We start from the raw sequence: 15,122 nt of genomic DNA on the forward strand, positions 1-15,122 counted from the left end.
TAGGACATGAATTTTTATAGGATGTCAAAGGATTAACAGTGAGGACAGGGCTTTGTAGGTTTCTTTTATAGTGGTGGTGTTTAAGGAACTAAGATGGCTGTTATGAGGAAATGTGACTTGCCCTCACACTGGCTGCCCCACTCAGTCTCACGTGACAACTGAGGAAATTGAGGCATGGAGGTCTGGGAGAAGGACTCAGGTCACACACTTCCTTCCCTGAGTGGCTGGGAAGGCTCATCAGCCAGGTTTCCTCCACCCCATGTACAACCAGGTAAAGGCACTAAGATACTGTTTTCAGTGCTCAAAACGAATAGAAGGATGGGAATTATTTGTCTTCCACGAGGATCAAGAGGAGGCATCCCGAAGGGGTGGAAGGTCGGGACTCTGAAACCCGACAAATTGGGTTCAAATCCTGGCTCTGTCACATACTGGCTATATGACCTTGAGCCAGTTACATGCCTTTCCTGTACCTCAGGGCCCTGCCCTGGGTAAATGGGTATAACAATGGCACACATCAGATCTGTTATGACATTAAATGAGCTAGTATATGTAAAGGCCTTGGCAAAGTGCCTGGCAGGCAGACTTCCTGAGCGAAAGTCTGGTAATGTTTGTGTTGCTATTCTTATCATGAACATATTCCTGGTAAAATGGGGGGGGGCCTTGGGGGCCTAAGAGACTGGAGAATGGGTGTCATCACCTTCTCTTTCCCTCTGGAATGAGAACCTCTTAAAGCCACAGACAGGGTAGAGAGTCTTCCCTGGCTCAATCTGTGCTCTTTCCTTGAAACCCAGTTACAGCTTGGTTTGCTGTTTGGTTTGGGGTTTTGATGTCTTTCTTCTGAGCCCCAGTGCTCTTCCCTGGGAGAAAACAGGCTGCCGTCTGGGTCCCCCTGCCTGGGTGTTGGCACCTCTCTGTGTCTCCGGTCTACGCTTCTGAGGAATCTGATTTTATTTAAATAATTTTACAGAATTGACTCATATTTTTACATTTTTGCTATAGAAAATACACGTAAGAATTACATCCATAGAGATCAGTTAATTATCCATCTCCCCACTCCTTTCCTATACTCTGCCATCTTCCGTCCCTATACCAGAAGAACTGCCATTAGCAGTTTGTTGTCACTTTCTCAGACCTTATATTTTGTATTTACTTTTATCAATATAGATGACTCTGAAGAAAGACAAATGGGATGATAAGACAGATACTGTTTTCCAAGTTTCTTCAACTACCATTTCTTGGAGCTCCTTGCCAGGTCAGTACATAGAGACCCCTTCATCTTTTTCAATAGCTGAATTTTTGATCGTATTATTGATAATACTATAATTTATTTACATAAGGAAATTAGAATAATTGCCTTTTGTCTTCTTAAGTGGGTGTCTCTTTAGAATAACAAGTCATTCATCCAGATATTTTACAAAAAGGTAAGATTTGATACAAGTTAAACACATAAAATGGGGTTCATTGTCTTTTTCAGGCTTTCTCGGTTGCGCTCTCTTCCTGAAGCCATCTGTGGTGTCAGTCAGTCATGGATCAGGGAGCCGCTGAAGTCAGTCCCAGCACACCCACGCCCATCACCAAAAGGATAGCAGATAAATACCTAAAACCCACCCTGACCTCCAAAAACGTGATGAGCTTTTTACTCGGCAGGCAACTGGGGAGGCACAGAAATGACTTGGATCTGTCCAAGTGGCTGTGGATGCTGACACGAGCCACACCAGGGTGGAGCTGGCCATTGCCAAAAAGTCATATAACCTACCTGGTTATGCCTGTCCATAATTTTGGAAAGTGCAAAAAAAATGCAAAATAACAAACTCCTCACTGTTTCACCTGTTAAAATAAAAGGTGCCTGTCATGCTTTTTGGTTTTATGTTTTTATGCCAATATAGTTTCCTTAGGTCACACTGGAGAGGCAATTCTATTCATTCTAACAGTCTATACAGGAGCTCTCAGACTTGGAGGAGGTGGTAGATTACACTGCAGGTCAGATTTCTTCCACCTTTAATCTGAGCAACAACAACAGCAAAAAGCAAGGGAATAATTACGTAGTCCCAGGTCACTCGAAGACCCAAGACTCCTGTCCCCTAGGTGTTTTGGAGAGACGTCCACTGTGTTCCCCTCTAAAACCTAGTAGTTGCTTACTCTGGTGAGAAGACATTGTTTAAGAACAGGCCATGAGCCAGAGGGACATTTCAGATACTCTTTTTTTTTTTAAATTCTGATGCTCATGAGAATATCATTTAGATATTCCACAGCATCAAATAGTCTTTGTTGGTTCTATTTAATATTAAAAAAATCATAACACAAGGCATTTAAAAATGGGGACATCACACCCTCAGGGCCTTCTAAAGGTAGTTGTTCTTGTCATTGCCCCCAAAGAAGTGGAATCCCAGGTCCCTTTATTTGTGCCACGTGAAGTACACGTGTTCAGGCCACAGCCGGGTGAAGAGAATTCGCTGGACTGAAGCGAAGCCAGCCCGTAGGTCAACCAGACTGTGCGAGGGCTCCCACGGAAAGAGCCCCCAAGGGATGTGCTGCGAGTGTCAGATGCTCACTGGGAGAAACTGGAAATGGGAGTTACGTGGGAAATGGCATCCAGAGTGAGAGGGAAGCTGAGGGCGGACAGGGAGGGCTAAGAGCCAGGGGCAGGGGGGCTGGCGGTGGGAGAGCCTGACGACCAGTCAGATGTTCAGGCGGAACTCTCGCCGTCTCAGACTTGGCGGACCCCAGAACAACTGGTACCCACCCTCCACCTCTCACGGGGGTGGCCTGACCCTCCGCGGAGGACTGGCTGGTGACGGCGTCATCACACACACTCATGTGAGCTGTGACCACTCACCCTCAGGAGGGTGTGGACTCACGGGGAGTCTGGGTGGGTTCAAGACCAGAGAGGCTGTCCTCACAGAGGCTCAGTGGTGTGCGGGGCTTACAGAGGAAAAGACCCTCACTCACTGGGGGCACGAGGTCTCAAGGTGTCTCCTTGGAGGGCCTGGTTTGTCTCTCCCGAAGTCAGAACCACAAAAACAAAATTAAAAAGGGCAGTGGCTGGGTGAGGTGGGGGTGGGGGAGACAGGGAGAGGGAGAGAGAGGAGAGGCGGGAGAAGGAGGGGAGATACATGGGAGGTATATCTGCTGCACAGGACCAGCCATGTCCACACTCAGCCTCCTTAAAAACCTCCTGTCCTTTGGTTTGTCTAGGAGTTCACAGCCCTGCTCTGATACGAGTCCTTCTTGACCAACATCCCCCGTGTGGTGCCGGAGGACCAATACCAAATATTCAGGGAAGATCCTCCGTCACTCCCAAAGGCTCCAGGAGAGAGATGCAATGCCAATCCTTCTTTGGTCTTCCTGGGGTGGGGACAGGAACAGGAACAGGAAGTGCGCATGAAACCAGGACGAGGTGGGCCCCCCTCCCGGGCTCCCCTCCCTCCCCTCCCTTCTTCTTTTCTATTGCCTGCCCACCTCCCCTTGCCCCACTCCAAGATAGGGCCAGCCGGAAGGGAAAAGGAGGAGGAAGGGGCTCCCTGATGTGTTGGGAGGGGGATGGCTGTGCTCTGGGTGATGACCAGAGACCCTCCAGCAGAATCCCGGAGCTGTGCGGACTGTACACGCAGACACTGCCTGTGCATCATGTATACTTACACGTGTGCGTGCGGGCACAGAATACTGGTACCTCTGAGTGCCAAGGAGTCTAAAGCCTGAAATTCTTTCTCTTTACTCTCACATCTACCCCCAGGACAATGGTTATGAACAGGAGGATTGGGGGGCCAAAACACAGCTCCTCACCTCCCCTGCACTCTGCCACTCTTGACTTTCTTGGTAGTGGCGGCACGGCCCTACCCAGTCTGAAACTACTTCACCCAACCTCTTTTTTGACCCCGCATTGAGTCAACAAACCCCCTCGCCTAGACTGCCGCAAGGGCCCTTGACATTTTTATTTCCCAACCTGAGAAAAGAATGTGACTCGGTAAAGGAGCTTACTGTAAGAAGGACCGCTGATGCAGCCGGACCCAGAGCAAGTGGCCCGCGGAGGGACGGAGGGCACCGTGGGTGGAGGAAGGAGCAGGCAGTGACTCCAGCTGGGACAGGGAGCATTTATGATGAGGTCCTGTCTGGGAGAACATTCCTTCCCCTTCTTGCTATGTGCTCCCTTCTCTCTCCTGGTTTCTGCATAAGACCAGTGAGCTTAGAATTGTCACCGAGGTCAGCAGCTGGGGCAGCCGGAGGGCACTGCCCACCTGGGGGCTGTGCCCGTGGGTGGAGTCAGATGGTGTCCATCAGTACCAAAGAGTCCAAAAAATGCTAGCAATTGCAGATACATATTTTAACATTTAACTCAGGTTTTCTTATGTTTTAGCATGGAGGGCTCAGCTTCATGAAATAGCTAATAACTGTTTCATGAAGTTCAGCTATTGAATAAGAGAAACTCTCCAATGGACGTGCAAGCATTTTGATAGTACTTGGAGGTTTTGTGGATGCTGGCACTTTCTAGCAGATTTGTAACTGCAAGTAGTAACTTAGCTGTTCAGAAGCGACCGGCTTTCTTTATATCTCTGTAACTGATGTCACCTGGCTCATGACACCCCATGAATACTGAGGGAGGAAATTATTAAACCTTGCCACTCTAAGGTGACTCAACCCCTTTAGTTTTTAAACTTTATCTCTTTACGACAATTAATTACTTTTTTGTTCTGCATTTCAGTTGTGTGGCAAATCCTGCATCCCGAATCAGGGCTACTCTCTCCTCTCCCCTTCTTGCCTCCCCCTTTTCTCCCCTCCTCCTTGTCCTCTTCACCCCTCCTCCTCTTCTTTCTCCTCTACTCCTCCCCCTTTCTCCTCCTTTCTCTTCCCCCTCTCTTCTCTCCCAGGTTGTCATTTCTGACCTTCTCTTGCCTCGTCCCATCGTCCTCTCAATGGCTTCCTCCCAGAGCTCCAGGTAGATTGTGGGGCCAGGTGTCATTCTGCGCTGGGATCCCCAATCTTTCACGTTTCCTGTCTCAGTCCTCTCTCTTTCCTTTTCCAGCCTCTCTCCGGGACCACTGCGTACAGTTACACGGGTTGTGCACTCTGCAGTTAAGTGAATCCAGTCACACGTGATGCACGCTGGAGTTGTGCAGCACACTGCTTGCTTGGCAGCACTTTTTGGCACTGTGCCCAGCCCCTTCCCTAGCTCTAGAAGGGCCCTCTTCCCTCCCAGGGGAGAGAAATCAGCACTTTATCCCGTCCCGAATCCTGCTTACCTGTGGCTTGAAACGCAAATCTCTAGGCTCTGAGCCCTAAGTTTGGCACCTTGGGGGTCTGCACATACTTCTTTCTTGCAACAAAGCTTGGCTCTTAGGAGCAAAAGTGTTTGCTTTCAAAACTAAGCTCTAGGCAATGGGCTCCCAGAACCTATTTCAGAAACCCAAAACTACATCTTGATTGGATGCTGATTTCTGCTATTCTGTTGAAGAGGATTCCTCAGCTTCAATGAGGGAGGGCTCTTGGGCAGCAAGAATGACTTTGGGAAAGAAAATCTTGGTTTCATCTCCCTAAATATTTTCCCACTGCAAATTTTAGTGGTGGTTGGGTAGGTCTGGATGTGTAGAGCACAGTAAATTCAGAACTAAAATCCTTCCACAAGGTCAAGAACATTTAAAAATGGTCTTATATGCAAGGACCAACCCAAACCACGAGCTTTGTCATGTCCACTCCTCCCTGCTAAAGAGAGGGCAAATAAGGGAAGGACTGGTAGGGACATATTCTTTTAGTCTAGACTAGGGTGGATGTACCCTGTGACCTTTCAGGCCGAGGACCAGGAGGTGGAGTGATGGGAAGGCAGACCCCAGGGAGCTGGGCTCTCCAGTCCCTCCAGGGGCCCATGTCTCAGAGGAGGACCATGATAAGGAGGACCATACAGAGCTGCAGGAAACAAACCTGGCTGTACAGGTAAGTGTTCTGCCACATTGCATGCCACAGCAGAGAGGCTGTTACCCTCCAGACGCATGTGGGAGAAGTCATGTTAATTACAATTTCCTTTCCTCATGGGAAATCTATTAGAAGACGTAAGAGTGGGTCAGTGACACTAAATATTCTGGGCAACTGTAAGAAGTAGGGAGAAGTCTTTTATACATTTGTTTTAAATACGGGGAGTAGGACAAACTCAGTGCATCGACTATTTCATGGACATTAATCATAATGACATGCTGTTGCAGGGAAGTTGAGAAACACTTCATTTGAATTATATTTAATTTTATTCTAGGAAGTACTTTGATTTAGTTTCTTTATAAAACTAGTGAAAAGCACCATACATCTAAGATGGGAGCAGATTAAATAATAGGGTAAGTAGCTGAACTTTGTGTACAAAGACAAGTTCATCCACAGGAATCTGTTATTTACATGATGCTGTGTCTGTTACTGAAGGCAAATTTGTGTGCCTGACACACAGTGAGGCCAAACTGGAACATCAAAGTTTGTAGGAGAGAAAGGTTTATTGCAGGGCCATGCAAGGAGTGTGGGTGGCTTGTGCTCAAAATACCCTGAACTCCTGGAAGGGTTTCAGCAAAGCATTTTTAAAGGCCAGCTGAGGGAGCAGGGCTCGCAGGATATGTGATCAGCTCATGCACAATTCTCTGATTGGTTCATGGTGAGGGCACAGGGTGGTGTCACAGGGGTTAACATTATCAATCCTGAGGCGCCAGTAGGTCTGGGGGCTACGTGCTCATGGTCGTCAAGTAGTTCATTTCTGCCATTTGGTGGGGGTTTCAGCATCTCTAAAACAACTCAGGACATGTGCATCTGATACTATCATCTAGGTACTTCAGAGGGGAGCTACAGAAGAGGATATAGGGGAGGGGTCTGTCCTGGGAAGGCCCCCCAGGGTCCTGCTTGGTTACATATCTGGCTTCATTATTCTGTAAAATGCCTGCTATTTGTGGTCATGTCTGCTTTCTGTTCTGTGCTGTTACACATAAAGTAAGTTAGCAAGAAGTGCTTTGTTTTATTTTTTACTTTTTTAATTGAAATATAGTTGACGTACCAGTTTCAGGTGGACTACATAGTCTAGTAACCATCTGTCCCCATACAAAGTTTTACATTATTGACCATATTCCTTATACTATACATCCCTGTGACTTATTTATTTATTTTATAACTGGAGGTTATTTTATAACCTCTAATCCCTTTCACCTATTTGGCTCCCCCTACCTCGACCTCTGGCAACTACCCATTTGTCTTCTGTATCTGTGAGTTTGGTTTCACCTTCTTTTGTTTGTTTCATTTTTAAGATTCCACATATAGGGGAGGAGGGTATATAGCTCAGTGGTAGACTGCAGGCTTAGGTTGCACGAGGTCCTGGGTTCAATCCCCGGTACGTCCATTACATAAAAAAATAAATAAATAGGTAGATACACTAAGTGAAAGAAGCCAGACACAAAAGAGCACATTTTATATGATTTCATTCATACAAAAGTCCAGGATATGAAAATCTATAAGAGATCCTTACTCTTTTTGTTTTGTTTTAAATTGCTTTATTTGGGGGAGGGGTAGTTAGGTTTATTTATTTATTTATTTTGTATTATTGTTGAGGGAGGTACTGGGGATTGAACCCAGGACCTCAGGCATGCTAAGCACACGCTTTACTGCTGAGCTACACCCTTTCCCCGAGATCTTTACTCTTGATCTTAGGGGTAAAGCATTTAGTCTTTCACCGTTAAGTATGATGTTAGTTATACATTTTTCATAGATGCTCTTTACCAGGTTGAGGAATGAACTGAAGCTACTGATGTTAACTGGAAGATTTATCAGGTTTCCTTATGAGCAGTGTGAGCAGTTTTTCATCAGCAACCATTGTGTGACATCATTGAATTTACCTAGGTCATTCTCTCTGCCTCCTTACTGTGTATCACTGTCAGGCAAGGGGGAACCTTACGCCTTTTCTCTTGTGGAAGACATGCATATGATCCACCCTTAGTAAGAAATATTATCAGAGGGAATGAGGCTTCTTTTTAAGAATGGAAGTTTATTTTGAGTCAAAAGTGCTCGCAAGCTAGATTGAGAGCTACAGAATATTTAAAAATAAATGCATTTTGTCCTTCAACTGTTCTTGCAATTCTTGAGCTCCTGACACCCAAAGAAAAGTTAGGAATACCTTCTCCTGCTAATAAATTTGCTAGTAGGTGTTCCTGTAACACATGTTACCACTTAGTTATTTCAACTGTTTGTGAAATATTTAGATATATGATAACTCTCAAAGCTGTAGTGGTGATTTTGCACATTCTAAAAATGTATATGTTGAGGCAGTGATTGAACAGTAATCTTTCCAAACTCTTTTTAAAAGACTGCTCAGTCTAAAACCTCCAATTTCTGATGATGATGGTCAGACACATATGTCCCATTATTACTGTAGTAAAAATTTGTAGAAAAAGTGATCTCTAAAGGGATTTCCTAAAAAAAAATCAAACAATTCAGTGACTATTGTTGTTGCTACAAAACTTCTTCCAAAATTTACACATTGTAAACTGACTATACGTCAATAAAATATATATATTTATTAAATTTATTAAAAAAGTAACCACAACTTCTTCCACCATCCGTGCCCTATCTTTGGTACTACCTGCTTTGTTTTTATTGCTACGTAAATGTGGTACTGATTCCCCACCCAGGAGCCTCTGCCACGTTCACACCTTTGCTACAAGGAGGTATGGCTCTTGCTGAGGGTCACTCCGCATCTCACAGATCTCCTTTGGTATCCACTCTATCTTAGGGACCAAGGATCCTTATTGTCCCAGCATTAATCTCACTTTTATAGAAAACCAGTTGAAATCCGTTTTGGTTTCTTTTATAGGACTATTAGAACATAAAGGTAGGCATGCACTGTGAAAGGGGGACTATCTAAAAGTATGAACTTGGCTGTCCCTTGCAGTGACCTCATGGGAGCCTCCAGTAAGGGGCTTGGACCTGCTGTTTGAAATCTGACCACAGGAGAATGAGAGGTCATCAGTCCTGCCCTTCTCTAGCAGTTTACTCCCTGAAATTCCTCCCAATGTTGCCTTACATCAACCCCAGTGCCAGAGACTCAGAAGAAAGAAAATCTACCAGTTTTATCTGCCCACAGTTGGTGCAAACACGTGTGTGTACCAGGCACGGTACTAAGTGTTTTACACGCAATAGTTTGTGTAGCATCATCTCATTAAAACAAAGAAGAGGGTAGCTGTGCCTGTAAAGTTTGCTAGAAGAGGAGCGAGACTGGGGACTGGGTGAAGACTCCTGGGATGCCTTTTTAGTGCTGTCGACTGAAAAACAATGCATAACCTAAAAGTTGAGAATTATGTTTTATTCTGTGGCCTTACTGGGACTATAGCCCAGGAAGGCAGCCCCTCAGACAGCTGTGAGGAACTGTTTCAAAGAGGTAAGGGAGGAGCCAGGATACATAGGAGCTTTTCTTGGAAACAAAAAAAACCTTACAGTTGAACATCAACAGATTACTGCTAAATCACACACATACACACACAGAAAAACAGACATAACAAGTTAATGATTTTAGTGCTTTTCTATGTGTGGGGAGAGGCAAGAGTCTGGGCTCATTGAAAACATTCCTTTGATGTTCATCTTAATTAGGGCCAGTATCCCATTTTTCTTCATCCTGAGTTTCCCTCAGGATACACCACTGGGGGTGGTTGCAGGGGCTGACAGGGTTGCAACATCCTTTGTTGACTGAAATAGCAGGCAACAGTCTTTGTCTCCAGTGCCTGGGGCCAAGTATCTGGGACTCCTCATTGTTTGAGGCTCAATGCACCATGCATCAAGTAGGAGCTACATTAGTTTGATGACATCATAAGATCTGCATAGGGGATACTACAGTGGTCCTGGTGGTAGGGAGAGGCTACATCCCTGAGATTTACAATCCACATAAATTACCATCTTAACCAGAGAGAATGATTAGTAATAGTGTCAACTTTACTCCTCCCCACAGATTTTGTGTCATCACCAGACATCAGCCCACTGAACTCATCCTAGACAAGGGGACATCAGATCACAGGATGCCTCCTAGAGGATTCATGGCCCAGCTCAGAGCTGATGTCAGGGAGGAGAGTGTCTAAGGGACAGGATCCTGGTCAGAACTGACCCAGTCTCCATCTCTGGAAAAGAAGTCCGACCCACTGAGTCCACATTCCCATCAGTCTCCCGCACCATGTCCCGTGTCCCTGGAGAGAACCTTCTTGCTATAATCCTGACACACCGCACGCCTCCTGGGAGAAGTACACAGGCATGTCCCCTAAGCACCCAGGCAATGGAAAGAGGACAAGGTCCTCTTCAGCCCCAGGTACATCACGAACAGTTCTAGAAAAGAGCCAAGGGGTGAAGGGGCAAAACGGGTCTGTGGAGAACAGGTTTCATGGGGGAGAAGGGAAGGGGGCCTACATTTGAGATATGGGAGAGGCAAACGAGGAAGGCGGGGCTGACACGTGTGGGTGAGAGGAAGAGGACCCTCTGCAAGTGGCAGGAAGGGCCTGGGAACGGGAGCTCTCAGCGAGGAGGAAGGGCACTAGGGGAGATGGTAGCATCTGCCTTGCCAGCCGGCTCTATCCTCCCCTTATCATCCACGGTCCCCTCAGGAGGAGGGAGATTCATGGCCCAGCTCAGAGCTGATGTCAGGGAGCTGAAAGTCAGGGGCAGACAATGGTGATGGTGACAGAAACCACAATGGCATCAGCATCCCTAATCCCTGGTGCCCCTTGGATTATTACCGCATAGTATCCACTCCCCAAACCCAGTCCCTGCCCCTGGGGACTAAACACTCTACAAAGAGAAGGCAGCTGAGCTTAATGAGATCCAAAATGGTTGGGCCACAGTGAGGGGCAGCTGCCATGCAGAGCCCCAAGCCTCCTTCCATCCAGCTGGCCCTCCTTCCATAGAGAAAAGGACTCCCTTCCCCACTGGGTCTGAGGCTTCATCTCCCACCCAGAGAATGCTTGTAACTGGGGGCTCTAGCAAAGGACATGCCACCGGAACCACACCCAGCCTGGTAAATGCTTTCCTACCAGCCATGTCTGAGCCCCCTTCTCCCAGACAGAGACACCAAAAAGGGGGATTCTGCCACAGCAAAGTGCCTACGAGGAAGCACATGCTTCTCCCCTGGGCCTGAACCTGCCCCCCTCTACCCTAGAGACACTGCTGCCTAGAGGCACCAGCAAGCGGAATCAGGCCACAGGGAGTCCAGGCCCAGGAAACAATCCCCACTCCCCACTGGCAGGGGTCCTCCCGCCTCCAGAAGCTCCGCCCACAGCAAGCACTCCTCCCTCTGAGCCAGAGGAACCCCTCCCCGCCCAGAGTCCCAAGGTGGCCTGACCGGGGGAAGCTCCTTCCATTCCCTCAGCAGCACCCCCAGGGCTCCTAGGAGCTCCCGCAGCCAGCGCTACACCAAGCAAACCAGGAGAGCACCTCAGAGGCCCTGACAATCACGCTGTCCTCACAATCACAGCCCCCAGAAGGAGGCCAGGACCTGCACACCAAACCTCCACAGGGGACTGCCTGCTACAGCACCAAGTTTAAACAGAACCCAGTACCTCCTAACATATTACCCAGAATGTTCCAGACACAATGGGAAGTCAGCCTTCACACCAAGAACCAGGAAGTTCACAAGTTGAATGAGAAAAGACAATCAAGGGACACTAACTCCAAAATGAATTAGATGTCCCAATTCTCTGACAGTGATTGTAAAGCATCGAGCATAAAAATAATTTCAACAAACAATCAAATGTTCATACCAGCTTATCTGTAACAGCCAAAAGCTGGTAACTTCAGTGGGCAACTAGTTCAGCAGACTGGCACATCCAGACCACGGGCTGGCCCTCAGTAATAAAAAGAACGAATGCTGTTACACAGAAGGACTTGGGTAAACCTCCAGGGAATTATGCTGAGTGGGGAAAAAAGCCAATCTCAGAGGGTTACAGACTACATGATTCCATTTATAAAACATCCTTGAAATGACAAAATTCTAGAAAGGGAGAACGATTCGTGGTTGGGGGGGGTGAGGGATCTGGGGGTGGGTAGGAGAGCGGTGGATGGGCGGACGAGATGTGGGGGGGTCTCTAAGAGAGCCACAGGAGGGGTCCCGGCAGCGATGAACTAACTGTTCTGTGTCTGGACTGCATTCGTGTCAAGGCCCTGCTTGTACCTTGTGGTTCTAGTTTTGCAGCAAGTTACCACTGGGGAAGGGAGGGGAGGGGACAGGACACCTCTCTACTTCTTTCAGCTGCATGTCAATCTACAATGATGTCAAAATCAAAAGCTTAACTCAAAAGAGAGGCTCTGCTGAGAGCTTCCCCCCTTCCAGAAAACACCCACCACCATTTCGGAGGTCTTTCACTCCACATTCAGAACCCTGACTTCAGAAGCTCTCTCTCGTTAGCAGCTATGCCCCATCGCACTGGTGGCGGTGAGGCCATTCCAAAGCCCTTCTTCCTCCCAGCTGCCCAGATAATGTCCTCTTCTGTCTCCTGTACGGCTGGGGGTCTCCTTGGGAGCTGAGGCCTAGAGTCTCATGCAGCTTAGAGCCAGGGTTCCCTGAGTGTCCCTTGGCTCCAGCTTAAAACTCAGTGACTTTCACAATGTGTCTTGAGGCAAAGGCTCCTCCAAAAGCCCTTCTGTCCCCAGCCCCTAGTTTGTGGCCCAGAAGCCAAACTGCTGTCACTTGTCATCACACCAGGGCCCAGCAGCAAGGGAGATTATTACAGGAATGTGAGGGCAAACCCTCAATAGAAGATCACGGTGTGTCCCTTTGGACCCAGCAAGAGAAAAGGATGGTTTAAATTAGAGGGGGTTTGATGCCCTGTCCATGAACAAATGTGACTGTATGTGACGGTGGGGAGGGTGTGGGGAGAGGGTCCTCTGCAGTGTGCACCTTTCCCCAGCAGATCTCCGGATGTACTTCATTCCCCCTCTCCTTCCCCTTCCTTTTTCATGCTCTCTTTCCTCCCTGCTATATGAGTTAACCCTGGGGGCCCTGGGGCCAGTGACTGCAAAGCCTCAGTGCCAAGCAGTTTTCCCAAGTTCACCATTAACTGAGTTCCAGCTCTGCATAGGGGACGAGACTGCTGACTCTAATATAACAGCTAACAGTTTTGTTTGTAGAGACAGGGTCTTGCTGTGTTGCCCAAGCTGGAGGGCACCAGCGCAAGCAAGATACGGCTTCTGATCAGCAGAGCAGTTCTGGCCTGCTCCATTTCAGACCTGGGCTGGTTCACCCCTCCATAGGCAATGTGGTGGCCCCCTGCTTCAGGGAGGTGACCATATGGAAGCTGAACTTAGTTATCTGGGCACATTACAGCCCAGAAGTCCTGAGCTCAAGTGATCCTCCTGCCTCAGCCTCCCGAGTCGCTGGGACCACCAGCGTGTGCCACCACGCCCGGCCAGCTAATAGTTTTCAGCACTGACCAAGTACCAGCAGTATCATCAAAATGTCCATGCTGCTCTCCCTTTAATCCTCAAAACAATCCCAGGAGCCCTTTTACCCAGGGAGAAATTGAGGCCGAAACAGGAAAGTAACTTACCCAAGTCACGCAGCTAGTGGGCAGCAGGCAGAGCCAGGATCTGAACCCCTTTGATCTAACGCCAGAGCTGACACTGACTGTTGCAGAATGATGCTGCCTCCCTGTGGAAACAGGCACTCTTCACTGTTTCCTCTGTGGGCTTCGGGGAAAACCTACAGGATGAATATTCGAGACTAAACTACAAAGTCACTTGCCCATATAAGATCTACTCAGGGCAATCAAGAACATCCTAGTGAGGAAGTCAGATACCGTGATGTCCCAGTTGGGGGCAACCAAACCACAGATAAAACCTCCCCTACCCCTCTCTTTCACCTAATCCCTCAGTCTCATGAGCCCTCTCTACGTGTGTTTTAAAAGACTTGCAGCTTCTTGGCAAGCTCTGGGGATGCAGCTTCTGCACCCTGCTGTGGATCTCCTGGACAGGATGGTCAGGAGCAGCTCCAGGATCTGCTCCACGGGGTGCATCTGAAGCCAAAACCACCTACCCATGGCAAAGCTCCAGAAGCCGCCTGAGGGTTTCTGGGGACCTGCGGCAGAACTCACAAAAATACGAATGAGAGGCCTCCACGCTAGGCTTAGGTTGGAGCTACTGGCTCCAAGCTCAGGGACTGCTCTGGTTTCACAATAAACAGTTTTTTCCCCTGGGAGCTGGGGCGGGGGTTAGGGAGGCGCTAAAAGCCAATCACCTTGGCCAGAAACCCTGGTGAATATGCCCAGCATCCCAGGCCACAATATACAGAATCCGCAGGACTCGGCATGCCCGTGGATCCAAGTCCCAGTCCATAAGCCCAACTCCAGCCCACGCGCAGCTGTTTCAAGTGCCTTGGCCTCTCTGGGTTCGGGACGGTGGGGCCCCTGCCCCCTCGTCTGGTTTCCATCAGGGCCTCTGGGAGGCACAATCGCAGGCAGCTCTTTCCTCTCTGTCTTGGCACAACACTAAAGTTTGGTGTTCAACAACCAAAAAAAAAAAAAAAAAAAAAAAAAAACAAACCCAGAAAAACAAAAAACAATAAAACCTAGCTCAGGACAAATGTGCGGACTACACCTCCCTAAAGATAACCATCGCCTCTGGCCTGGTCACAACTCACCGCTGACCACCCAGAAGGGAAAATTTGACTACAGGGGCGGGACCACCAAGCGACTAATTGTAAGACATGAGGCGGGGCCATTGGGGCGCACCCAAAGATCCAAGAGCCCTCTGCTGGCGGCCGAAAGCGCAGAGTAATGTACCGGGTAGCTTTGTCGAAGCTCCGGCCTCTAAGCGAAGAAAATACAAAGAAAGTTCGAGACCGCTGTGACCCGCAAGCGGAAGATCTGAGTCATTATACCCAGGAAAGGTTATTAAAATGCGAATTCTCGAGCTCATGCGAGATCCAATGCGTACCGGTGTCCGGGTAGAGCACAGAAATCTGAATTTTTAACAGGTTCTCACAAGAAATTATTCCTACACAGAGAGGTTTGAGAATCACTGACCCAGTCATAACAGATTTAAGGAGGTCCCCAGCCGCTCCGGTTTCTCTAGGGCTGATGGGAGAGAAGCCCTCGCTGGGATCTGGAACCGGGGCACGCTCCACCCAATCCCCTGGAATCTAG

The 15,122-nt window shown here is 48.2% G+C and overlaps 1 long non-coding RNA gene across 1 annotated transcript; it reads right to left on the reverse strand.

The window, feature by feature from the left end:
- Nucleotides 1-3,357: 3,357 nt before the first annotated feature.
- Nucleotides 3,358-15,114, reverse strand: LOC116661918. The gene is made up of 3 exons (XR_004317858.1): nt 15,003-15,114; nt 13,530-13,681; nt 3,358-5,064 (listed from the first exon to the last, which is right to left on the reverse strand). It is a non-coding gene; the product is annotated as an uncharacterized LOC116661918 (long non-coding RNA).
- Nucleotides 15,115-15,122: the final 8 nt, after the last annotated feature.

Source organism: Camelus ferus, chromosome X, assembly GCF_009834535.1.
Source record: "Camelus ferus isolate YT-003-E chromosome X, BCGSAC_Cfer_1.0, whole genome shotgun sequence".
Taxonomy (NCBI): Eukaryota; Metazoa; Chordata; class Mammalia; order Artiodactyla; family Camelidae; genus Camelus; species Camelus ferus.